Source organism: Lagenorhynchus albirostris, chromosome 19, assembly GCF_949774975.1.
Source record: "Lagenorhynchus albirostris chromosome 19, mLagAlb1.1, whole genome shotgun sequence".
Lineage (NCBI taxonomy): Eukaryota > Metazoa > Chordata > Mammalia > Artiodactyla > Delphinidae > Lagenorhynchus > Lagenorhynchus albirostris.
Window position 1 is genome coordinate 56,225,547 of NC_083113.1, and position 25,736 is coordinate 56,251,282.

The window sequence follows — 25,736 nt, forward strand, 5'->3', positions numbered from 1 at the left end:
AAGAATGAAAGAATGCCATTTGCAGCAACATGGATGGATCTAGAGATTATCATATTAAGTAAGTCAGACAAAGACAAATATATGATATCACTTATATGTGGCATCTTTAAAAAATGATACAAATGAACTTATTTACAAAACAGACTCACAGACAAGGAAAACAAATTTATGGTTACCGAAGGGGAAAAAAGGGTCATGGGATTAACAGATACACACCACCATGTATAAAATAAACAACAAGGACCTCCTGTATAGCACAGGGAACTATATTCAATATGTTGTAATAACCTATAATGGAAAAGAATCTGAAAAAACATTACACATATATATATAAAAGCGAATCAGTTTACACCTGAAACTAACACAATATTATAAATCAACTATACTTCAATAAAAAGTAGACTTTTTTAAAACACTGGGTTTATCTGGAGAACACCCAGTTATAGATCTGGCCCCAACACACGTGGATACAGCTACAGGCATTCAACTCAAGAGCAAGTTTGAAATACCTGGAATTTTCTGAGGTCACTCAGGGTGCAGTTTGGGTCTCCAGCCCCTCCTGCGTTGAAAGAATAGATTTGAAATAAACATCATCAATACAGTGGTGTGCATGACCAAGAAACAGGCCTTGGGCCACTTCAGTGCCTACATTCTACACGACCACTTGGACTTTTTGTGCTTAAAAATTCTCAACTCCAGAACAATCTAAAAGCCTTTAGAATAAATCCCAAAGGAACCGAGGCATAAATGGCTTTTCAGTTTCTGGGCTGTAGCATGTAATGCAATTTGGGTGAATCTCTGTCACACGTAGCCTTAGGCTTAAGGCTTTCCCTACTCATACAGCTGCTGCTTCATGAAAGCAATCTTGAAAGCAAAGCTAATAAAACTTGTTCATATATACGTGATGGATTAAATAAATGTGGAAGAGAAGGTACATCTCCCTTTCCAAAGAACCCCAGTAATTTATGCAGATGCTCCCAAGTTGGGGAGGCAGAGCATGACTCCCTCTCCTTGGGCCTGGGCTGCACACGGCGACTTCCTTCCAGAGAGATCAGAATGGAAATGGAGACAGGAGTGAACCATACAGGGCAGGAAACTGACCAGGCTACCGCACGCAGATGGTCACAGCTGACATCAACAGTCATAAATTACATGGGTACAATGGGACCTTCTGACCAGAGGGTCCCTCTGTGACCTTGGTTTGGGGAGCCCTCAGCTCATCACGGACCCAGCAAAGGCAGCTTCTTCACTCTATGAAGTTGGCCTGCAGGCCGGGGACCCTCAACCCCCTGGTCCCCTGTGTATTTCCGCTTTCTCTGGAACGTTCCGCCCAGTCTGCATCTCTCCCAGCCTCACCGGCCGTTCTCCTGTTACCAGGCATGCCTTCTTTCTTCCCTCCCGTGAGCTCACATCTCCACTGCAGGGAGGCTCAACCCCTCACAGGAGGAAGGTGTAAAAGGGTCAAGGTCATGGAGATGAGGGGAGATCTGGGGAGAGACTTGTTGGAGGGCCGAGTCTGTTTCCCCGGGAGGAGAGGGGGGAGCCTGCCTCCGACCTCAGGCCCTGGGGGTTTGGGGCTACAGTGCCCCTCCGAGAGCTCCAGCCAATGGCCACGTCACACATGCCACAGCTGAGGTGTGAGGGCAGCGGAGCGGGCTCTGCTCCCGGCAGTCACCACCCTGCCACCCAGCAGCCCGTCAGAGGAAGAGGATCTGGGACAGGATTCAGGACACACCCTGGGCGCAGACACCTGGAATCACACTGAGTCTCCCCAGGGCCCCACGGCAACAGGCTGCAGGGCATCAGCCAGCCCAGGGCAGGCAGTGCCCAGTCAGGGGAGTTGCAGTGGCCAAGGAGGCCTCCCAAAGATGCGCAGAGGTGACCATGAGATCAAAGTCAGCTCAAAACATGGGCCAGGCCCAGATGACCTGAAGCCAGCGTGCTTCCCGTGCGACGCCGAACAGCAGCCTTCAAAGACGTCCAGGTCCTAATTCCCAGAACCTGCGGGGATATGTGAGCTGACATGGCAAAGGGAACTTTGCAGTTCCCTTTGCAAAGGGATGTGATTACATTAAGGATCTTGAGATGGGAGATGATCCTGGATTATCCACGTGGGCCCAGTGTCATCACAGGTCCTTATAAGAGAGAGCAGGACAGGACTTCCCTGGTGGCGCAGTGGTTAAGAATCTTCCTTTCAATGCAGGGGACACGGGTTCAATCTCTGGTCCGGGAAGATCCCACATGCCGCGGAGCAACTAAGCCTGTGCGCCACAACTACTGAGCCCGTGTGCCACAACTACTGAAGCCCGCATGCCTAGAGCCCGTGCTCCGCAACGAGAAGCCACCGCAATGAGAAGCCCACGCACAGCGACCAAGAGTAGCCCCTGCTCTCCACAACTAGAGAAAGCCCGCGCGCAGCAACAAAGACCCAACGCAGCCAAAAATAAATAAATAAATAAATTTTTAAAAAAAAAAAAAGCGGGAGTGTCAGAGTCAGACAAAGAGATGTGATGATGGGGGGGAAGGGAGAAGAAGGAAGGAGGGAGGGAGGGACTGGAAGATGCTATGCCTACTGGTTTGAAGATGAAGGATTTCTAGAATCTGGAAAAAGCAAGGGAAGGAATTCTTGATTTCAGACTTCTGACTTTCTGAACTGTAGGAGAATAAATGAACATCTTGAGCCACTAAATCTGTGGTAATTTGCTCCAGCAGCAATGGGAAATGAATAAACTGTCATCCGTCAAGTAAAAACGTTCTGCCTACCTACCACCTCTCCTCCCTCCTCCACGAGCCTGGAGGGGACAGAAATAGGATGGACAGACGCAGCAAATAAAGATACAAGACGCCCCGTTAATTCTGAATTTCAGATAAACAATGAATAGTTATTTAGTATGGATAGTCCCAAATATTGCATGGGACATACTTATACTGACAAGAAGTGATCTGTTTTTCAGCTGAAATACATATTTAACTGGATACTGTGGCTGTATCTGGCAGCCCTAGCCACAGACAGCAGCTGTAGGGGAAGAAAAGAGCAAGGGAGAGGAAAACTGCCCTGTCCCTGACACCCACGGCAAGTGCTCCAGGGGAGAAGAGAGATTTAATATCAAATCAAGCCCCAAACTTTATTACCTGGGACTGGACACTTTTAATTCATGAATTGGGACCACTTTCAATCTAAAGTGACCCTGGGACCTAATTTCCTAAGAATGGAGAGAAAAAAACACAGGAAACGTCTGGGCTTTTCATCCAAGGATGAGAAGGTGGCTCCCTCCCTCCATCACACTGAGAAGGTTGGAGGGACAGCAGGAAATAAAGCTGCTACACCTGCCGGGCCGGCTTGGACCAGTGACAATGGGATGGATCAGCTCCATCTCCCGCCCAAGGTAGAGGTGCAGATAGATGTTGGCTGCGATGACGAGTCCTGTGTTTGCTCTGCACGTTCCCCACTGGACGTGCAGCCAGTGCAGGGCCGGAAGCAAGCCTATCCCATTCCCCAAGCCCAGTCTGTGCCCCTGCATTTCTGAGGAGACCCGACACAGCTAATATAGCCGTGTGCCCACAAGGTGGCGCTCATGGTCACTGCAAAACAATTTGCTCCGGTCACTGTTGTCACAAAAAAATATTTTAGAATAGTTTTAGATTTACAAGCTCGTTGAGAATAGGATACAAAGAGCTCCTGTGTGTCCCAGACCGAGCTTCCCCTGTGATTAACGTCTTACATTAGGGAAGAACATTTGTCAGCACTGATGAACCAATACCGATCCCACGTTACATTGAGGCATCGTATCTCTTTAGGCACCTCTGGGCTCTGACAGTTTCTCAGACTTTTCCTGGTGAGTAATGACCTGGGTAGGTGTTCTGTAAGGTGCCTCTCTACTGGGATTTGTCTGAGGTTTTTCTCACGATTAGACTGGAGTTGGGATTTGGGGAATGAGGACCCCAGAGGTCCAGTGCCCTCTCATCGCAGGTATCAAGGGCACACACGGGCCCCAAGACCCCTCACTGCTGGTGTTGGCCTTGATCACCTGGCTGAGGTCAGTCCCATCCAGCTTCTCCTCTCTACACGTGCTCCCCTTTTCCATAATGAGCTCCTTGGATGTGTTTTTTTTAAGTTTCCTTTTTTTTTTTTTGGACACACGGCTTGTAGGATCTCAGTTCCCCTGACCAGGGGTTGAAACCTGGGCCATGGCAGTGAAAGCCTGGAATCCTAACCACTAGGCCACCGAGGAACTCCCAAAGGTTTCCTTTTTTAAATCATTTCGTGTCACCCCTGGTTCAGTTAGGACAGTGGGGGTGGGTGTGAGAAGAGGGGGGCGGGGGGGTGCCCCTCACATGGCGTGAGAAGTGGAGACATGCATCCCAGGGTGTACAAAGGTTGGAGTCTAGGACAGTTACTCGCGGTTCTTGCCTGTTCCCACCTTGCCGATGATCCAAGTAAACCTCCATCAGTGTCCTCGAAGGGGTCACAGGAAGGAGAGCACAGGAGAGGGCGGCCAGGGAGAGCGGTGGGAGAGGGGACCCTGTCGCGCTGCCCTGGGAGCAGCACGAAGATGCGGCGTCCCAGGAGTGCGGCACCGCGCATGCGCCCCACACACACACACACACCGGCGCTGCAGCAGGTGCTCAGAACGGAGACTGGTGCCCCCAACCCGCCCCCCACCCCACTCCGCCCAGGCCGGCTTCCCTGTAGCTCAGTGAGTTTCCATCAGTTAAGTCAGATCGCACCTCTCTGCTTAGAAACCCTTGTGTGACCTCCCCTGGTCCCAGGCAGACCCTGCGGCCTCCACACCCTGGGCCTGGACATCCCTCCACCTATGGGGTCACGGGCACACCGACTCCCCAGCTCAGGGCCTTTGTAAGGGTCCTTCCACTCTGCCCAGGACAGGTGTCCCACTTTCTCCACTCCCTCACCTTCAGGACTCGGCTCAGATCCCACCTCCCAGAGACCTTCCTGCCTCCACCCCCGTCCCTACCCCAGATGCCTCGATGAAGTGGAGCAGAGAGGGTGATGTCCCCTGAAGACAGTACAGGGTTCAAGGACCGTGTGGGAAAGCCTAACCTGGCCAGCAGGAAAGACCCCAAGGATGAGCCCTGAGGCTCCGGAGGGGGGATGGGGGTTTACGCCCCCCCAGCCAATGACCACCCCCCCACCGGGCTTAAACTCTGCAGGTGATTCCTGTGGCCACCCCGGGGGGCACACACAGCCTCCTTCGCGGTATCTTGTGAGCCAGGCGCTCTGCTCTGAGGGGTTAGTTACATTCTGGTTTTGCAATAAGTGTCTGGGAGGTCAACCCAGCATTTCTCACCACGATAAAGCACTGTTTTTCTGCTTTTGTGGTGCACTGTCTTTTCCTTCTTCTCTAAAACCATAAAAGATGTCAAATCACACACACCCCCCCCCGCCCCCATGGCTGAGATCCTGTGGTGCACGCCCCCAGTTAGGAGCGCCTTGGGGGCTGGGCTGAGCGAGGCCCCTGCAGCGGCCTGCTCACCCCTGCTCACCTGTGTGTCAAGGGGTTGCCTTATAAGGTGAAAAGCAGCTGCCCGCCCGCCCCGCCCGCTGCGGGTTCAGCCCAGGGCTCAGAAAGGAAGTCCTGAGTTTCGCAAGAAGCTCTGCACCGATCTTTGCAGGTCTGGCCTCCAAGCCCCCAGCCAGCTTGCTACAGGGTATCTCAGGGTATCTGTTAACAACAGGAGTTAGGTGCCAGAGACGCACGGGAACAGGGTCCTACTTCCTTTTCAGCAGTTAAAACCAGAAGAGATGCTTGGGCATTCATTGCCTGGGGAGGCCAGCAGCTAGCAGACAGAGGCAGGAGGGCATTCTAACATCAGGGGAACCAGACGAAGCTGCAGTTTGGGGTTTCGAATATGACAATGCTAGTACATGTCGGCTCTAGTGAACCATGGGCCAGGCCTGAACCAAGTACCCGACACGCAGTAGCAGTATCTCATTTAACGCTCACAACAGCTGGGTAGGATAAGTACCACTATTAGTCCCACTTTGCAGATAAGGAAAACTAAGGCTCAGAGGAAGGCAGTAACTTATCTAAGGTAAGATAAGTAGCTTTTCTACCAGACAACCAGCAAGTGGGAGAGACTGAAGAGGCCTCCGGGAATCCCCCTCGGAGAAGGATGGCTGTTCAACACAGCAGCCACATGGGCCACGGGTGGCTACCAAGCCTTTGAACTGCTCCCAGCTGCGCTGTGCTGTGAGTGTGGAACACACACCAGAGTTCAGACTTGGCTGCATCTTTAAATTTTAAGTTAGAAAAATCTGAACTGTAAACTATCTCCAAAATTTTCAGCTTCATTTTGAAATCATTATAGATTCATGGGAAGTTGCAAAGATAGTACCCAGAGGTCCCTTCACTCAGTTTCACATGGTGACATCTTACGTAATTATCATAATTATTGTACAGTATCAAAACCAGGAAACTGACGTGTGTGTATAATTCTATGTCATTTCATCGCATGTGTGCATTCGTGTAACCACCGCCATGATCAAGATACAGTAGTTATAAAATAGCGATGGCATGTTGAAATATTATCTTGGCTGTGTTGGGTTAAACAAAATACATCATTGGGGTTAATGCCGCCCGTTTCTTTCCGCTTTGAAGATGCGCCACTGGAACATTTAGAATCGTGCACGGGGCTTGCCTGTTTCCACTGGACAGCGCTGGCCTGGAAGTTCAGACCCAGCTCGGCGGTTAGGACAGGTCACTTGACCTCCCCGAGCCTGGCTCCTCTGGAGTAGACCAGGCCTTCAAAGTAATTGTACAACTGCTCATTCATTCAGTGCATTTACTGAGTGCCTGTCGTGTGCTGGGCATTACGCTAAGGGCTGGGGACACAGAAGCAAAGACTGTGGCTCAAAAACACGAATTGTCCCTGGCCCCCAGAGCAGGTAAATCCAGCAGGGGAATCCTAGAATCCCACCGCCTTCCTGACACCTCCCAGAACTCAGCAAGAGGCACAGGGAAGGAAGTGACAATGGTAGAAAAACAAAGTGCCGACCCACAGAGGACACACAGGTACTGACGTATACAGCTGGTGCTTCCAGTCAGAGAACTCAGCAGCCAGCCGCGGAACCCAAGGCCCACATCCCCCACCTGTCCACCTGTCCTTCCATCGACCTCAGCCTAATAGACTCGTGGTTGCCAAGGGGGAGGGGGCTGGGGGAGGGGTAGAATGGGAAGTTGGGGTGAGCAACTGTAAGCTTTTACATAGAGAATGGACACACAAGGAGGTCCTACTGTAGAGCACAGGGCACTATCTTCAATATCCTACGAGAAACCAGGATGGTAAAGAACAGTAAAGAATGTGTATGTGTGTGTGTATATATATATATATATATATATATATATATATATATATATACTGAGTCCCTTTGCTGTAGGGCAGAAATTAACAGGACATTGTAAATCAACTATACCTCAATTTAAAAAAACAAACAAAAAAATACCAGACCAACATTCACACACACTAAAAGAAAAATTTCTAACATGAGGAAAAGCAGGTAATAAAGCAAACCTTACCCCTCCACCTTGCTTTAACCATGATCAACATTTTGCCCTATTTCCTATTGTTCATGGGAGTATTTGAAAGAAAATGAGAGTCACCCTAACATTTTAGCCTTAAATAGATCCGTCTGCATCTCTGTAAAAAATGACACCTTCATACCCAACCACAATGCCATTAACAATATTTCCTTAATATAACCCGGTCTTCACTCTTTGGACGCTGATTAGAAATGCTGGGTCCTGGGCCTTGCCCCAGGCCTTCTCAATCAGATTCTGCATCTCCATAAGGTCCCGAAGAATTCGTGTGCCCATTAGTTTGAGAAACAAACTTTACATCCGGTCTGTTATTGAATTGTCTCCCACAAAATCCACACGTTGAAGTCCTAACCCCCAGGACCTCCAACTATGACCTTATTTGGAAATAGGGTCATTGCAGACGTAATTCATTCAGATGAGGTCAGACTGGCATAGGGTGGCCCCTAGTCCAATATGACTGGTGTCCTTATTTTAAAAATTAGAGACAGACATGCATAAAGGGAGGGTGATGTGAAGAGACAGTATAAGAAAGAATGAAATAGTGCCATTTGCAGCAATATGACCTAGAGATTATCATACTAAGTGAAGTAAGACAGAGAAAGACTATTTGTCACATGATATATATGTCATATGATATCACTTACATGTGGAATCTAAAAACATGATACAAATGAATTTATTTACAAACAGACACATAGACTTAGAAAAAAAGTTTATGGTTACCAAAGGGGAGAGGTGGGCGGAGGGATAAATTAGGAGTTTGGGATGAACATACACACACTACTATATATAAAACAGATAACAAACAAGGACCTACTGTACAGCACAGGGAACTCTACTCAATATCCTGTAATAACCTATATGGGAAACAGACCCTGAAAAAGTGTAGATATATGTTTATGTATAACTAAATCACTTTGCTGTATGCCTGAAACTAACACAACATTGTAAATCAACTATACTCCAATATAAAATTTAAAAAAAAATTTTTTAAAGAGAGACAGAGAGTAGACGGCCGTCTCCAAGCCAAAGAGAGAGGCCTGGACCAGACCCGTTCCCCATGGCCTCAGAAGGACCACCCCTGCTGAGAGCCACCTTGAGTTCACACTTCTGGCTCCCAGAGCTAAGACAGGATACGCTTCTGTTGTTTAAACCATGCAACTTGTGGTACTTTGCTGCGCCAGACCTAGGACACTCAGTATTCAAAGTTGGGGGGGGTTAAGTGCCCCCAGCTGAGCCCCCATTGAAAGCTTCTGATATAACGGGTCTGAGGCAGAGGCTCAGGGGTGGACGTCTGTAACGCTCCTGAGGTGTTCCCAGCTGTAGCCGGGCTGGAATCACTGCTCTGCTTCCCCAGTTAACCATCAGTCAGCGGATCACCTGCTGCCTACTGCTTTGTGGTGAAGGGCTAGCGGGTTATCTGCGGAGAGAAATACCCAACGCCAGGAGTCCTCAAAGCAGGGGTCCTGGACCAGTAGTTCGGCACCAGCCGGGAGCTCGTTGGAAATTCAGAGGCTCGTGCCCCAGGCAGACCTGTTTCAGAGACTCTGGGGTGGGGCCGAGAAAGCTGTGTTTGAAGGAGCACCCCCCTCGTGATTCCCATGCACCTCAAGTTTGAGAACAAGCCTCAGAGAGGTGTGGGCCCCGATCCCGGCGTGCACTTAACAGCCTCCATCCGAGCCAGCCGGTGGGAGTTTTAAGAACCATCAGCGAAACGAAGCAAACTCCATCGCTAGCCACAAACCAGATATTTTCTTCCTGACCCTCCTAACCAACACCCCCCTCTGACTCTGGTTCCCAATTTCTTTTCTTTTTTTTTTTTCCTATACGCGGGCCTCTCACTGTTGTGGCCTCTCCCGTTGCAGAGCACAGGCTCCGGACGCGCAGGCTCAGCGGCCATGGCTCACGGGCCCAGCCGCTCCGCGGCATGTGGGATCTTCCCAGACCGGGGCACGAACCCGTGTCTCCTGCAGCAGCAGGCGGACTCTCAACCACTGCGCCACCAGGGAAGCCCCCCAATTTCTTTGTTAATTCACTTGTTGGTTGAAATATTAACACACCGACACAGTAACAATTTCAAACGGTCCAAGAGAGGAAGGAAATCTCACCACAGTTCCCAGTCCTTCTCCCCAGAGGCCACCACGGCCAGAAGCTTCTGGTGGATTTTCCCAGAGCTCTGCTATGAATCCACATTCACAGCCGTCCATTTCCCTTAAACCCACACTCTGGCAGCCGACTGCAGTTTCATACCTCTCCTTCCTCTACTTAATCATGAAGCCACACAAGCCTCTGTTTTCATTACATGCCACTGTCTGAGAACACTGTCTGAGCGGATTTAAGCCAATCTGCCACGGAGGAGCATTTCCGTTGCTCCCCAACTTTTAGTTCTATGTGTGATGTTACGTTTAACACCCTTTGCATATACCTTTATACCAACGGCCGAACGCTAAGGTCTCCAGATTTGTGGATTTCACAGATGAATTAAAAACACCAAGGGGCTGATACGAGGCTGCCTGCTTCTTATTTACCGACAAGGATGTTAAAAAACAAAAAAAGTAATGCCACTTATCATCACCTCTGTTCCATAAAGTAAAACCACTTTAACACCGAAATCTTAGCAAGACAAGATTATTTTAAGAGGCTAAAAAAAACCCCACGTACTTTGCTTCGTAGAAGATTCGCGTTTCTCAGTTACTACAGACCTGCAGTAACTCCCTCCTGGAATGGTTTTCAACTCGATGCTTCGAGGGAAGAAGGGATCCAGGATTGCGCACGTGCACTCACCCACCAACGTCCCCAAGGGCGTCGTTTTGTAAAGAGAGGCTCCAGTAAAGAGAGGCGCCCCCGTCCCGCTCTCAGCGCCGCCTGCTGTCCCGGGGTCTCTAGTGCAGAATGAGCCTTCTGTCCTCATGAGGAAGGGCCAAGTGAGTGGCTCGGGGAAGGTAATTCCAAGCACGTGCCTGATGAGATTTTTTGAGACAGCTGGATTTCATTCTCAAAGAAATCCTTTGGCAGGTCCTCATTCACTCAGCTCTAGCTGATGAAACCAACTGCTCCGTAATTCAATTGCCTGGTCTCTACTATCCAGGTGTTAAAATGGCTAGAAAAGAGGATGGCGGTCTGACCCCGCCCCCCGCCCCTCCCCGAGAGCACGCCGTCGTACACCTCCTATGCGTGTTTGCAGAGGGATCCTGCGGATGTCTCCTAAACTGGGCCCATCGATGCCTGGTCTGAGGGCAGCAGAAAGCATCACCTGGAAGCCAGAGCCCAAGTTTCACCAGGTGACTCGCAGGCACCGGAAAGCTTGAGAGGGGCTGCCCAAGCCGAGCTCTGCAGAGACCCAGAAAGGCATGCATTCAGACAGCGTGAATCTGGGGGCAGTGAACTGTCAGACAGCTGGCTGTGCACCCCACTCCGCCGCCGTGTCTGTCTGTGGACACTGAGTGAGATGCCTCTCTCTCCCTGGGCCTCAGTTTCACCATCCGTAAAATGGGGGTAAGAACAAGAGCTGCCTCCCAGGAGCTGTTCTGATGATTAAATATGCTAATGATGAAGGCATTTTGTCACAGGGCTTGGCACACAACAGGAGCTCAAAAAACATGGATGCTTTTTCCCTGGCCCCAATAAAGGGACTCTGGCTCCCTCAGGGCCACTGTCTCCCCGGCCCTGACCGCCCCCAGAAACCCACACGGTCCTGGGCACCTTAAATTCAGTGGTTGTAAGGCTGTCCTGGGGAGGTGCTTCAACACGCAGATGTGGTGCGTGTCCTAGAGAGGCTGGCTCTGCAGGTCACGAGTGGGGGCCTGGGGCGTCTCCATCCTGGAGACGTGGTCCAGGGAGCACTCACAGACCCACTATCCTCAGGCCTCGCTGCCCGGGGTGGTCCCTGGGCCTGCAGCATCACCTGGGAGCCTGTGAGAAATGCAGGACCTCAGGCCGCCCCCAACTATTAACTCAGGATCTGCATTTTAACAAGACCCCCGGCAGACCCAGCATCGCCCAGGTTCAACCTGGTTCACTGAAGGCAAAATGCAAGGACACGGTCAATGTGGTGGCCTCCCGGGTTTGGGCCTCCCAGGCCTCCAAGCCCACCTATTCTTCATAAGACAGGTGTTAGCTATCATCCCCCAGTGTTCAAGCTCGAGTTTCCTGGAATGGGTCTTGTAACTATTACTTCCTGGAGCTGCTGTCATGAAGCAACACAAACTGTGGGGCTTAGAACAATAGAAATGTGTTCCCTCACAGTCCCAGAGGTCAGAATCCAAAATCAAGGTGTCGGCAGCATGGGTTCCCTCCGGGGCTCCGAGGCACAGACCGCCCCAGGCCTCTCCTAGCTTCTGGTGGCTGCCAGCAATCCTGGGCATTAGGGACCTCGTAGACGCATCAGTGCAGTCTCCGCCTGCATCACCGCACGGGCTTCCTGAGGCTGTGACTTCTCTCATCAGGACACCCGTCATTGGATTCAGGGCCCACCCTAATCCAGGATGAGCTCCTCTCCAGAGCCTTAATTATATCTGCAAAGACCCTACTTCCAAACAAGGTCACGTGCCCAGGGCCCAGGTATGAGGGCTGGGACCTGCCTTTTTAGGGGGGCTGCCATTCAGCCCCCCAAAGGTCTGCTCTGTGGCTTACACCTCTGAGTATCTCAGCCCCTCTTCTCTGGAGGTTTTATGTTTAAGTCTCCACTCTCATCTGGGAGGAAGAAAGGCTGCATCCTCCTTTAAGAGATTTCAGTTTCCGAGAGCTAATGGCAGAGGCTGGCTTCATCCCAGACAGGTGCCTCCAGCCTCAATGACAGTGGCACCAGCGCCCATTGACACCCACCGGGAGACTGAGGCTGGAGGGGGACGGCCAGGCGGCACTCCTCCCCCAGGGGTGGGGGCGTGGCCTTGAGACAGGGCCCCACCCACCAACCAGCAAATTTCACAAAATAAACTGGGGCACCCAGGAGAGGCCACCAGGGAAGGATCTGGCCCTAAATAAGAGCATGCTCATCTGGCGGTGCTTCCTGAAACACCTAACACCCGACACTGAAGGGTCTGGGAGCTGCTTTGATGAGACCCACCGACTGTGAGTGTCCCCAGGCCTCGGGGCTCAGGTGCTGGAGGTTACCTGAGCTGGGCCACGTGTGACGCACACACTTGGACAGCACAGGCTGTTGGATCCAGAGCGTAACTGAGTCGAAAGATCCAGCTTCCCGTCGCTCTTGGTGTAGACCAGCGGCTCTCAGCCTGGGACCCTCCTCTTCTAACCCTGTCCTGCAGCGGACTTTTGCCTCCAGAACCCACGCTCTTCAGGGCTACTCTGTCTGTGCTCCTGGGTTTGTGGTGGCCATGGGGGTGCACTGCTCACATCTCTCTCCAAGAGAGAACTCAGCAGCCTCCCTGCTCCCAGCCGAGGACAGACCTGGAGGAATGGGTCATTCCAGCCTCCCGGGGGGCTCCTCCATCACCTCACCTTCTCTCTGGGGCTCCCCATCAGCTGGGCCAAGACCCCCTCTGTGCTGCCCTGCAGGCCGAGCCTCTTCCTTCTGCGTCTCCTTTCCCGGGTGTCAGACCCGCACCGTGGGTCTCCCCTCCTTCTCCCTCCCCACCGATCCCTCACAGGCTTCCCACCCAATCAGGCTCTTGCACGTCTAATTCCAACCAGGCCTCTGAATTGGCACAGGGTTCAACTTGGTTTCTAGCTCAGGACCCGGCAGGTGGGTGGGTCCCCACATCCAGGAATGGGATTTGAGACACACATGGCCACAACATGACACGTGTCCTCTGTGTGCATCTCACTCCCCAAAGTCCCACCCCAAGCAGCAGCCGACCCTCTCTCTCCCTCCCCAGCACCCTTGCTCTCTCCTCTCTCCCATCCTTCTCTCCCTTTTAAACACCTGGTCTCCTCTTTCCTGCATCTTTCCGCTGTGCCCTTTCTCATAGGAACATAACCCATTTCCCTGATCAGAGCTATAAAGACCGGAGAGATGTCCATCAGGCAATCCTGCCATCAGTCCCACCTGGAAGCGCAGAGAAGGACGTGCATACTTTTTCTAAATATTTTCCGCATCCCATGGACACCAACTTCATAATTACAATAACTTAATAACTCGCTTTTTGAGTTACTGCTAAGCATCCCTTACTTTACATCGAGATGAAAGTTCAGGGAATTGCTGACCATTTGTCCAGAAGAACCTAAGGAAGGCCCCTCCTGACCAGCCAGTGGTCCCCAGACACTTTCAGGAGCTCTGTCTTAGGGCTGCCCCCATCGCCCCTCTCCCCAGCCCGACCTTGGAACTGACAGCACCCCACTCCCCACCCCACAAGCCTTGTGTGCAGAGAAGCACCTCAGCCCCAGGCTGGGGGAGGGCTCCCCCTCTCCTGCTGACCCCAAACTCCCTCCTGGCCTCCCTGCAGCCGCGTGGCCCCGGGGCTCTGCCTCCATCCTTTGTTCATCCGAACAGGCCAAGCTAAGAGCATAAGCAGATTCCATGCAAATCGCCCTCAGAGAGCACAGTCCAAGAGGCTGCCCCGACCTTCCATAACCTCCCGCTCCGGAAAGCCACGGGACACCCAGAGCGGGGGCGAGCGGCCCCGGCACATGCGCGGTGGAGGCCGAGGCCTCGGAGAACTTCGGGTGTGTTGCCTCTTTGGTCAGGACTGAAGAGTTCCCGATGCTCTTCTAAGGCCCACCAACCCCACCGTGGACATGACGAGCCCAGCCCCTCGGCAGCCCACAAGGTGGGAAACAGGGAGACAGCGGCCGCGCCATAAACGACGACCCAGAGGCTCTCCAGCGGTGCACACGCCAGGCTCAGAGAAGCACGATTCTCCCTCTGAAGCTGTATTTGCCCGTGTGAATCTCAGATCGTTGGTTCCAAGGCAGAGACTCTCAGGTTCAGTCCCTTGCTCTCTAGACCCAGTATTTCTCCGACTGCTCAGAGGAATCCTGTGGGGAGGACGACCCCTGATTTTGCAGGTGGGAGAAATGCCGCTCAGAAAGGTCTAGGAACTTGCCTAATGTCACACAGCTGGGAAGGGCAGCTTGCCTGGCCACCCAGGAACCGGCCAGAAGAATCTTCCAACAGAGCGCTGTTCTTTGAGCAAACATAGGTTTGTTGTTATTTTAAAATGTAACAACACCAAGCACACGTATCGGACTCACAACCTGCCAGGTTCTGCTCTGAGCCCTTCACCGGCACTGTTTCATTTGATCATCTCGGAGGCAGGTTCAGGCATTAGGCAGGTTCAAGTGTTACAGCTGAGAAAACCGAGGCACAGGAAGGTTAATGGACTCCCTCAAAATCACACAAGGAGGTCGGAGCTGGGACTTACACTCGGGCATGTGGTTCGGCATCAATGAGCTTTAAATGCTGCCCTCGGCCACAGAGGAAAGAATGGAAACACAAGAGAAGTGGGTTTGGCTCATGAAAAGGATCAAAACTCACTGAATTTAAGGGCAGAAATACCCTTGGCCATTAGCATCGAACAGCTTTTGTGATGAACCCACCGTCAAACAGAGACGGCAGAGCCTCCGGGTAAAGACAGGCGGCCCAGGAGCCAAGCTCTGCAGATTCCCTAGCTGTGGGACCTGCGCCCACGCTTTAGCTGGCCTCAGTTTCCCCATCTTTAAAATGTACATAAACACTTGATCACAAGTGTTGTGAAGGATAATACAACAGGACCAGGAGAAAGGGTCACAGAAGAATGCAACCTGGGCTTCCCTGGTGGCGCAGTGGTTAAGAATCCACCTGCCAATGCAGGGGACACGGGTTCAAGCCCTAGTCCGGGAAGATCCCACATGCCGCGGAGCAACTAAGCCTGTGCGCCACAACTACTGAGCCCACGCGCCACAACTACTGAAGCCCGCGCGCCTAGAGCCCGTGCTCCGCAACAAGAGAAGCCACCGCAATGAGAAGCCCGCGCACCACGACGAAGAGCAGCCCCCGCTCGCCGCAACTAGAGAAAGCCCGCGCAGCGACAAAGACCCAACACAGCCAAAAATAAAATAAATAAAAAAAAAAAAAAAAGAAAAGAATGCGACCTGGTCAGGGAGGGTGGGAGCTTAGGAGATGGACAGTAAGGAGAGAGGACAAATCAGGCCAGGCTGCAGGAAAGTATGGTCATGGTCCGGCAGCAGCGGTGAGGTCTCAGGGTCTGTTAGAAATGCAGGATCTCACCCCCCACCCCCAGACTTGCCAAACCAGAATCCACAGTTTAGCAAGATCCTGCAGGGAATGTGTATGCACGTTAAAGTCTGGAAAGTCCTGCCCTGCCTCACGGGATTCTTGTTTGGAGTCAAGAAAATCTAAGGTTCCTGGTACCTTATTGGCTTCGATAAAGGTCAGCCCCTTCCCCCGCTCCACCCTCCGCCAGCAAGCGATCGCGATGGCCCTAGGGAGCCAGAGGTGAACCACAGCTACCCAGTGCCTGCACTTCACATACACAGTTTCATTTCACCCTCAGGTGAAGGAGAAATACTGTCACCATGTTACAGATGAGGAAGCAGACGCTCAGAGAGAGAGAGGTCACTTGACTTGCCCCCGTTCCCTGGGGCCGAGGCAGGCGGGGGACCAAGTCTGTCTGATGCCCCAGCCCTTGTTCTAACCATTGTGCTCTCTTGCCATGTCACTCAGCCTGCACCGTTTGGAACCCTGGGCTTGCGTGCTGCGTTCCCAAGAGCCACCCCCGGGCCCGCTCTCCCTCCCTTCCTCCATCCTCGGCTTCCAGGAGCCGGGAGAGGCGTCATCTCCCGGTGTGAAGACGGCCCCCCGGGGACCAGTTGGGAAACTCTGGACAAACGCGCTGTCCAAGCAGACAAGCCAGAACAGGAACAAAGGAACGCAACAATGTTACCGACTTGCAAATTTAGGAGCACTCTGGACTCTGCCGGGCTTGCATTTTTGGCACAGCGATCTTTTGCCCGCTCTGCTGGCTGAAATCACTCCGTTCTGATTCCCTCATTTGGGGCGCCACCAGGACAGTCACCGGGACAGTGCATGGGATGCAAGCAGTGACCTTTCCAGAAAAGAACGGCCAGTTGCCTCTGCATTCCTGAGAGGAGCTCCCCAGGAGCGACTGAGGACCTCGGAACCAGTTCTGGAAGCGTGCCCCTCCACTGCTTACAATCTCCTTCTCTACTTGGGAGTTCTGGTTTCTGGCAGCACGCACATGCTTGGTTTCCCTTCCAGGGGTGAGGCCCTGCTCCGGGGTACCCCAGCAGTTTCCTGGCTTCAGTGGCAGGAGGAGAGGCGGGCGTGGGTTCCGACCATCTCCCCCTCATCGGAGGGATGTCAGAGCAGAGGGCCAGGAGTGGGAAGGAAGCCACCGGGCTGAGCGGCGGCTAGAAACACTCAATGCGGATGCCGCACTGAGAATGGGATCTTGTTGCAGAAATAACACCGTGGCTGCGCATCTGCGCGTTCGTTCGACACAATCTTAGAGCATATTTATGAGTTCCTTGTGAAAGGAACAGAACTACCTACCAGAAACAAAAAAGCAAGAAACCACACACGCCCATTGCGGTGAGGGTTCCCAGACCACACCCACATTCAGAGACTCACTGAAAGAAGTCACGAGTTTCAGCACAGAGCCATTTCCACGGCAAAGCTGTATTGACAGCGGCGGAGTCAGGATACACAGCCGGATCAGAAGGCAAAGACCCACAGCTGGATGTTATCGCCTGAATGTCTGTGTCCCCTCAGAATTCGTTATGTTGAAGCCTTAAGCCCCAAACGTGACAGCAGCTGGGGATGGGCCTTTGGGGGTGTAGATGGGAAGGGAATACTTGAACTCACAAAGGAGAACGAGAAGAGGATTCAGTTAATTCCTCAGTTCATTAAACATGGCGGCAGACACCAAGAGAGGGGATGTGCACCTGCGTTACTGAGAGGTGCCCATGGTGCTTTGCAGCCCCGCTCTCCGCACGGCTGATGGGGCCCCCCTCCGCTGCACTGGGCGCAGGGAAGGTTCTCTTTGCGCTGCTCTGAGCCAGACTCCCCCTCTTCACTGTCACACACTGTGGTGGCCCCGTGTGGGGTCCTCAGGCTGCACTGCTCTGCCCTCGGCGCGTTCCTCCCCCAGACCTCGGGCTCTGTCTGCACTTGGCCGGCAGGAGGGAATGTAAAGGAGTTTGCTCACAGCTCCCACCCCACCCCACCCCAGGGCTCCCTGCTAGATGCCTTTTCCTTCATTTTATTCCTGGACTCTTTTCTGTCCATTCTGGTTTCCTGGTCCGTGGCTGCCCTCTTTGATGCAGTTCTGGGAAGAATTTTGAAATACCTTTTGTTCAGGTGGGAAGACCACCTTTCCGGCCGGGTCTGTCTGTCTAGCTCAAGACTCTCTGGGTTGCAGGTAACACGAACCCAGGGCCGGCTCCCAGGGGCCCACAACCTGCATAGTCACAGCGCAGGGCCTGGCTTAGAAGGGTCCCCACTTGGTTTCACGCTCTGCTGTCACCAGCTTGAAATTCTCAACAATGTTTGAACAAGGGGCCCTACGGGTTCCTTGTGCACTAAGGCCCCAGCATTATGTGGCTGGTCCTGCATAAAGCCATTCTAGAAACTTGAATTACCAAAGGAGATTTAGTGGAAGGTCAGGGGGTGTCTCAGGGAACCCAAAGGCACGCATGTGGTTAGGTGTCGCAGTGCTGGAAGCAGGGCCTGGAAAACGGGAAGGAGGTCTCTCTCTCTTTAGCTCCCCCGCCCCTGCCTCCCCCTTGAGCTCCCCTTCTCCACCCCTGCTTATTCTCTCTCTGAGCGGCTGCCAGCCCCACCCAGGATTTCATCTCCTCTGTTCCAGAATCAGCCCTGATGGCGTTTCAAGGGGGCAGAGATGCTGACTGGCCCAGCGCGGATCGGGTGTCCAGCCTTCGTGCAATCAGTTCTGGCCCAGGGGGCAGGGTCCGGCGGAAATCAGAGTCAGCAGTTGGCAAGAGACACATCTGCCCTGAAGCTTCCCGTGACACTCGGTCAGCAGCCCCCTGGCTGCCGCCACCTGGAATTTACGGCTTAAGCACCCGGTGTTCTCTCCCAGCAGCTTCACTCCTAGGCGGGAGCTCCTCAAAGCCTATTCGGGGATTGATTAGCCGACCCTTGACCTTAAGTCCATTTCCAGCTGAGCTATTGATCGGGGCAAACCATCTCCCCTCCTGTCATTTTCTTTCTCCTCCCATTTAAAAACAAACCAAACTGAAATAAAGAAAACTTCTCATAGAGGCCGGAAGGGTGAACAATACAGAGATCTGTGAGATGGCTGGTCTGGAAAGGAGCTACACACACACACACACACACACACACACACACACACACACACACACACACACACACACACACACACACACACACACACACACACACACACACACACACACACACACACACACACACACACACACACACACACACACACACACACACTAGAACGCGTGTTTTCTAAGACACTGTAAGCAAGTTACACATCTTCGGCTCTTCAAAGTCTGACCAATACTAACTCATCGCAAAGCATTCCCTGGCGGGCATTCAGAGTTCTGCGCGACAGATAGAGGCCGCCCCAAAAGGAAGTTGATTAGACTCTGGGAGATAAATCTTGTTTGCTTCCTTCCTCTCTGAGATGATTACAAGCCGGGAACAAAGGCCCTGTGTCCCGAGAGGCGTCTCCACCCGGCCCCTCACGCATTATGAATCGCGACCTCATCACCCACGCACGGGGCACACACTGCAGAGCCCCCTTGCTGGCCCCACTGCCCCACACCAGCCCCCCGGGGACTAACCCCTGGCCAGAAGCGTCCGCCAGGCCTTCTGCGGATGCCGCTCTGGGCAACACCAGCCGTCAGACGCCCCTTCCCCACGAGGCTCTTCCGCTTGCCCTGACAAGCTGGCCCTTCCTGCCTGAGGGGGTCCAGACCGGCAGGGAGGCCGGGTGCCCTAAGGGGGTAACAAGCACAGGCTTTGGGGGCAGAAACAGCAGCCTTCACACCTGCCCAGTGCCCACTTCCCAGCTACTGCTCGGGAGGGTTACTTCCACGCTCCCTGCCTTTGGCGCCTTGTCTGCACAAGGGAGCTGATGACAGTAATGCTGATCTCACGGGGTGGTGAGAGGCTAAGTGTGATCACGTGTGTGAAGTACTTGGGCAGAAGGCCTTGGCCACGGGGAGCAGGGCATGAACTCCAGCCAGTGCCGCTGAGGAATCTGCGGGCCCGGGCGAAGGGAAAATGTGCAGAAAAAAACCTTTTCCTCTGCTTCATCTTTTCCTTTTCTTCTTTCTCTCTCTCAAACTGTCACGGTGTTTTTCGTTTGTTATTTAATGACAGGCTCCCTCAGACAGAGGATGCTCATGGGACAAGCGGGTGGAGAGCAGCCCTGGCTACTGGGAGGGGCGGAGGGGGGAGCCGGTGGCTGAAACTCATTCTGGGAAGCAGGGAGGTGGCAGCAGGCAGGCCCGCCCAGCCCCCGGCGCATGCTCCATTATCCCATCACACATCACTTACAAAACACAAACATAAAGATAAAATTATTTAGAATTTCAAGAAGGCTCCCACAGAGCCTTAAATCCCAAGCCCAGGCCCGTCTGAGCGCAGGGCCATTTGCCCGGGAGGCCAGCCCTGACTGCAGTGATGACCGATTTATCCATCGCCCTGATTCTTGGATTCCAGAAAGTCATTCATGGAATAAACGCTTTCTAACCATTCGGGAGCACCGGCTGAAGCGGCACATAGGCATAACGGTATCAACCAGAAACTCCACTCCTCCGTAGACACCCAAGAGGAACACCTACTTGTATGAGCACCTGTACTACAATGTTCTTTGCAGCGTTGCTCACAAGAGCCCTACGCTGGAAACGCAGTACCCAAGTGCCCATCAACCGCAGAATTCTTCAACAAATGGGGCCTTTCCAGGTGATGGGACCCACACAGAAGAAAGAATGACTTACAAATACAAACGACAACAGGGCTGGATCTCACAGATAACTGTGGGGATGATTTAGGGGATGAAGGAGCTGACTCGGCCCCCTCCCCCCAGGGCAGCCACCCAAGTCCTAGGTTTCCTTTGCCTTCTGCCTATCTCCTTACACTGAATGTGATTTTGTGGCATTCAGACGGTCTCCTGGAGAACAACGGTGATGAGAGAGAACAGGCGGGTTCAACGTCATCCAATGCAGTGCCGAGGCACCCTCTTGATTTACGGACCCTATTTGAGTCCAACTAACACTGGATGCACACCTACTATGTGCTTGGTATTAGGGACACAAGGATGAGGATGTCCCTGCTCTCAAAGAGCTGGGAATCTGTGACACAGAAAATCCCAGGGCTCAGGATCAGCTAGGTCTCAATCCACAATGGGCGTATTGATATGCCAACACCAGCATCTTGTCATTCCTTGGAATTTCTATTTATGGCACGGAAATAGTCACATGAGAGCCAAGCTTAGCTACAAGACTGTCCATTGCAACGCTGTGAAAATGGTGAAAAAATTAAACACAGTCCTACTGTATAACACAGTGAGAACATTAAACACAGTCCTACTGTATAACACAGGGAACTATATTCAATATCGTGTGATAAATCATAATGGAAAAGAATATGAAAAAGAATGTATACATACGTACAACTGAATCACTTTGCTGTACAGCAGAAATTAACAACATTGTAAAAGTTTTAAAAAGGTTAAAATAGTGAACAAATGAAAAATAACCTGTTTCCGATGATGAGAGATTGGTCCAGAGAGGGACAGAGAAGCAAAATGAGGGACCACGACACAGCCACTGGAAATCATGCTGGAGAAGGCTGTGGAGTGGCTCTCAAGGCCTGTGATGAGCAGAGACTGTTCCGAACGTGCAAGCCCACAGGTGAGCCTGCCACAGCTTCATAGCTGCTGCAGGAGACACGAGAGTCCTGGATCAGAGACAAAGGACTTGATCCCTCGCACACCACAGGCGGCATGAGCATCGGCCCAGGCTCCCCAGGGCGACATGAGGGGGCCCCGGCAGGATGCCACTCACACTGCATGTTCTCCCCTGCTGAGGCACCCCGAGCTTAAGGCACCCAGATCTCTTCTGCTGGGCAGGCAGCCTGCCTGACCTTGTCCTGGAGGGAAATTCTGTATTATATATCAGAAAACAACCCCGGCCTTTACTTGGAGAGAAGCGCCACGTCTAACCACCACTATACAAACATCCTTGAACAGAGGGTCCATGTTTTCCATTGAAAACATGCAGAAACCTAAGAGGCCCGCGGACAACAGCTCCCAGCAATGACAGAGAGAGAAATGTGGGGTCACCGAGAAACAAACAGTCCCTATGTTGCGATCTCGAGTTATGGGCAGACAAGCATGCGTATTACATAAGCACTGACACTGGACTGGCAAGATATACCCATAAATGTTCACAGGGGGTCTCTCTCTGAGTATTCTCATGTTTCCGTAATGAACAAGTATTGGTTTTATATGCAGAAAAATACACCTAACAAATAGTTCTTGTAGCTCAGACTAAATAGCTAGCCCTTGCTATACGTTTTCGAAATGCCAAACCCTGTTCTAAGCACGTGACATGTATCCCCGCATTCAATCCTCACAACAAACCATGAGGTAAACAGTTTATTGTTCCCATTTTCCAGATACAGCAAACTGAGGCCTTGAGCGGGCACGCAGCGGGCCGTCAGTACAGCCAGGATTCTGAACCCGAGTAGCGTGGCCGCAGGCTTCATGCTCTTAAAACCACTTTCCTGTGCGCCTGGAATAAAGCCTCATTATTAAAAGAGAAAAAGCTCTCTTACCAGCAGCCCTTTTATTTATAGATGTCATGATAAATCTAATAACAGAGACAGGAATTGTTTTCTCTCCACCCAGAAAATTAAATGAATCTAAAACCAACCACAGTTGGATAGGAAGACCATGTAATAACATGCAAACGCTTACGATTGAATCAACAAGGCAGAATATATAAATGTATGCAGCACAATATTGCACATTTGTAAGAAAAAATATACATATATCCACAGGGGGAGAAAAGCACTAGAACACAAAGGATACAAAGATACTACCATGTTTGTTTTAGGGGGATGAACTCTCAGGGATACTTTTTACTTTTCTCCTTTTTCTGAATTTTCTATAACATGGTTATAGCTCTTTTATGATGAAAAATGTTAAAAAATTTAAGAAGACAGAACACCAATGAAGCTAATTGTAGACTATGAGGGTTAATTCAGACCGTCAAGTTCAACCCAGCCTATCGTGTATGAACTGGCTGCCAGCAGGCCTAATCTGCCTGAAGAATGTTTCACTTGGCTGAATCCCTGTTTAAACGAATATTCATTGCTTTCTGTCACTATAAAGTAGGGAGATTTCAGAGCAAATTCATCTTTCTCTGAATGTGTGCCTTCCTGTGAGCCAGCAATTCCACCCCTGGCATGAATTCGATAGAAATGTGTTTGTGTATACGTCAACAGGTACACGCGAAGATGCTCACGGCAGCTCTCTTATTATTGGCCTCACACACGAAAGCACCCAAATGCCCATCACAGTAAAATGACTAAAGCAGAAGTTGAGAGTGAATGGTTTACAAGCACACCCCAAATCTGCCTGAATCTCAGACAATGTGGGGGAAAGAAGCCAGCCTCAGAAGTACACCTGGATGTAAAGTGTTGATACAAACCGGCAAAGCTGATGTCCAGTGTTAGAGGCTGGGACAGTGGTCACCTCTGGGGATGGGGAACCATCAGGGCAGTGATAGTGAGGGCTGGGGGAAGGTGGGACTTCGGGGCAGGTGTGCTCTGTTTCTGGATGCGGGTGAACTGTGTTCAGTTCTCAAAAATCCATCTGGCTGGACACTTTGCACGTGAACACCTTTTTGGGGCATGAATGTTGTATGTTAATTAAAAACTTTAAAATGACAAAAGTATGATAAAAATCTTCAAAGGACAAAAAAGCCAACGTTCTAGTTTCTCTTGAAAAATCAGCAGCTCTAGAAACCCAAATCCTCATTCCCACATAGTAAGGGCAGGGGTCTCCCAGGCTCACTTAGCCTGGGCACCACCTCCCTATCTGCTTCACCCATGCCCTGGCCCCTGTAGGCACCCAAGAGTCTCTCACTTCTGAGCAGAGGAAGCTGAGACTCAGAGGAAGTGAGGCCACACACCGAGGTGGGCAGCAGAGCGGTAGCTGGAATCCAGGTTTATGGGGCCCTCAGGACATCACCCATGCAGGACAGGTTAATTTCATCTGGACTGGAAGGAGGCAACGTCACTTTCGAGGTTAAAGCTGCATTCTTGCTATGACTGCAGTGAACAGAAGGCCGGGACCCTTCCCCTCTGGATTCTAACTCCACTGACTGCCCGCAAGAATACATGGCTTCAAACCCCGCAGCTCTCGATTTTTCTCTCCTTTTTAAAGCAACTGGGACCCACTGAGAAAGGGGTACTGACTCCTTTGTGAGGCATAAGCTGAGGGAACAGAAGCATCAGGTACCCTCCCCAAGATTTGGGGGACCTTGGGCATCAATGCAGGCAGGTGCCCCATGGGCCAGTAAATCACAGTGACATAGAAATGGGAAATCTTGGGTTCAGATCCTTCCCCAACCCGTATCGTTTTACTGCCACCAATTCCATGGGGAAACTTCCGGGAGCACGGAAAGTGGAGGTTAAAATCTTCTCCGCAACCTGATGCCTGAAATTCCAGCACGAAAGCCTCCATCCCTGTCATCCTTTCTCTCCCCCTGGAAGGGCACTGCTTTGCTACTATTGGTCCTTACCATGGAGGAAAGAGCGGAGAACAAGGGTTCCAGGGTGGGGGGCAGACACCTGCGATCCGGGGGTGGGGAAGACACTGGTCCCCTCCAGGAACCCCACTGAGCACTTCCTGTGTTAGGGGAGGTCCTCGTCCTCCAGAGAGGGCCGCGGATGAATGGAGAATTATAATAGACGAGCAGACAAAGCTCCCGGCATACAGGACAGAGCAAATCACACAGGTGCGAACAAGGCTCTAGTGGCTTAAGCCTCCGTTCCCTTATCTGCAAAGTGGGGCTAACGCGAGTGTCCACTGAGGAGAACTGGCATGAAGACGGGATGAGAAAGTCAGGTCAAGCACTAAGCACGGTGCCTGGCGGGCAGGAGGTGCTCAGTGCTTGCCAGGTGGGGAGGAGGGGCTGACCCCGGCCTGGGGAGTCTCACCAGCTGAGTATGAAACCGCGTCCCCCTAAAACTGAATTTCCTTAACCGAGTTTATGATTAACCTCTCTAACAGAAACTTTATTCCCTTTCTTATCCCCTTTGACCTTAATTCTGGCCTAACTGATCACTAACTAATCAGCTAGAATCAGGTGACTTAAGACAGCTGTTGTAGATAACATCGTTAGTGTACTAAAATGGCCATTACAGATGTCATCATTAATGTACGAACTCGGGCCGTTCCTCCAGGGCAACGTGAGCTCACAGAGCCCCCGGCCGGGGACCACCTGGCCAGAGAATCGGAAACCAGAGACATTCCGAATCCCCAAACTATGATTAAGAAATGTCACAGAAATGTCACAAGACCATGATTAAACCCAGATTCTTTGTTCTTTGCCTTTAAAACACCCCCAACTCAAAGACCAAGTTCAAGTGGATCTGAGGCTGGTCTCCCACTCCTTTGCTTGGTGCCCTGCTGCAAACTCCCGCTGCCAGGGTTTGGCTTTCTGAAACTCGGGCATGTAAGCCCTTTGCTGGGTTACAAGTATGATGGGTCTAAACGCTAGCAGCTGGCTTCGCCCTCATCCCTAAATGGTGGAATCAATTCCCTGGCCTGTAACAAGGGCGGGAACTTTGTTGTTTATCTCCCCAGTGTATCCCCGGCACCTAGAATGGTGTCTGCACACAGCTGACGCTCAGTAAGTATTTGGTGACCGAATGAGTAAATGAATGAATGAACGCACCTTTTAAGGCTAATTCAAGTACCTGTCCTCTCTGAAGCCTCTGATAGGTCCCGGCCCTGGGGCCCTGCACCCCTCACCACAGTGGTCTGGCAGCTCATAAAAGCATGTTTTCTCATCGGTCAACACTTTCAGGAATGAATACATGAACGGAACGGGTTACCAGAGTGAAGGAGGAGGTGACTGATTAGCTGATAAACCCACGTGCTAAGCCTCAGGCTCCCTCCCCGCCCCCCCCCCCCAACTCCCTTCCTGGCTCTCCACCTGCTTTAGGATTCGGAGAAAACACGCAGG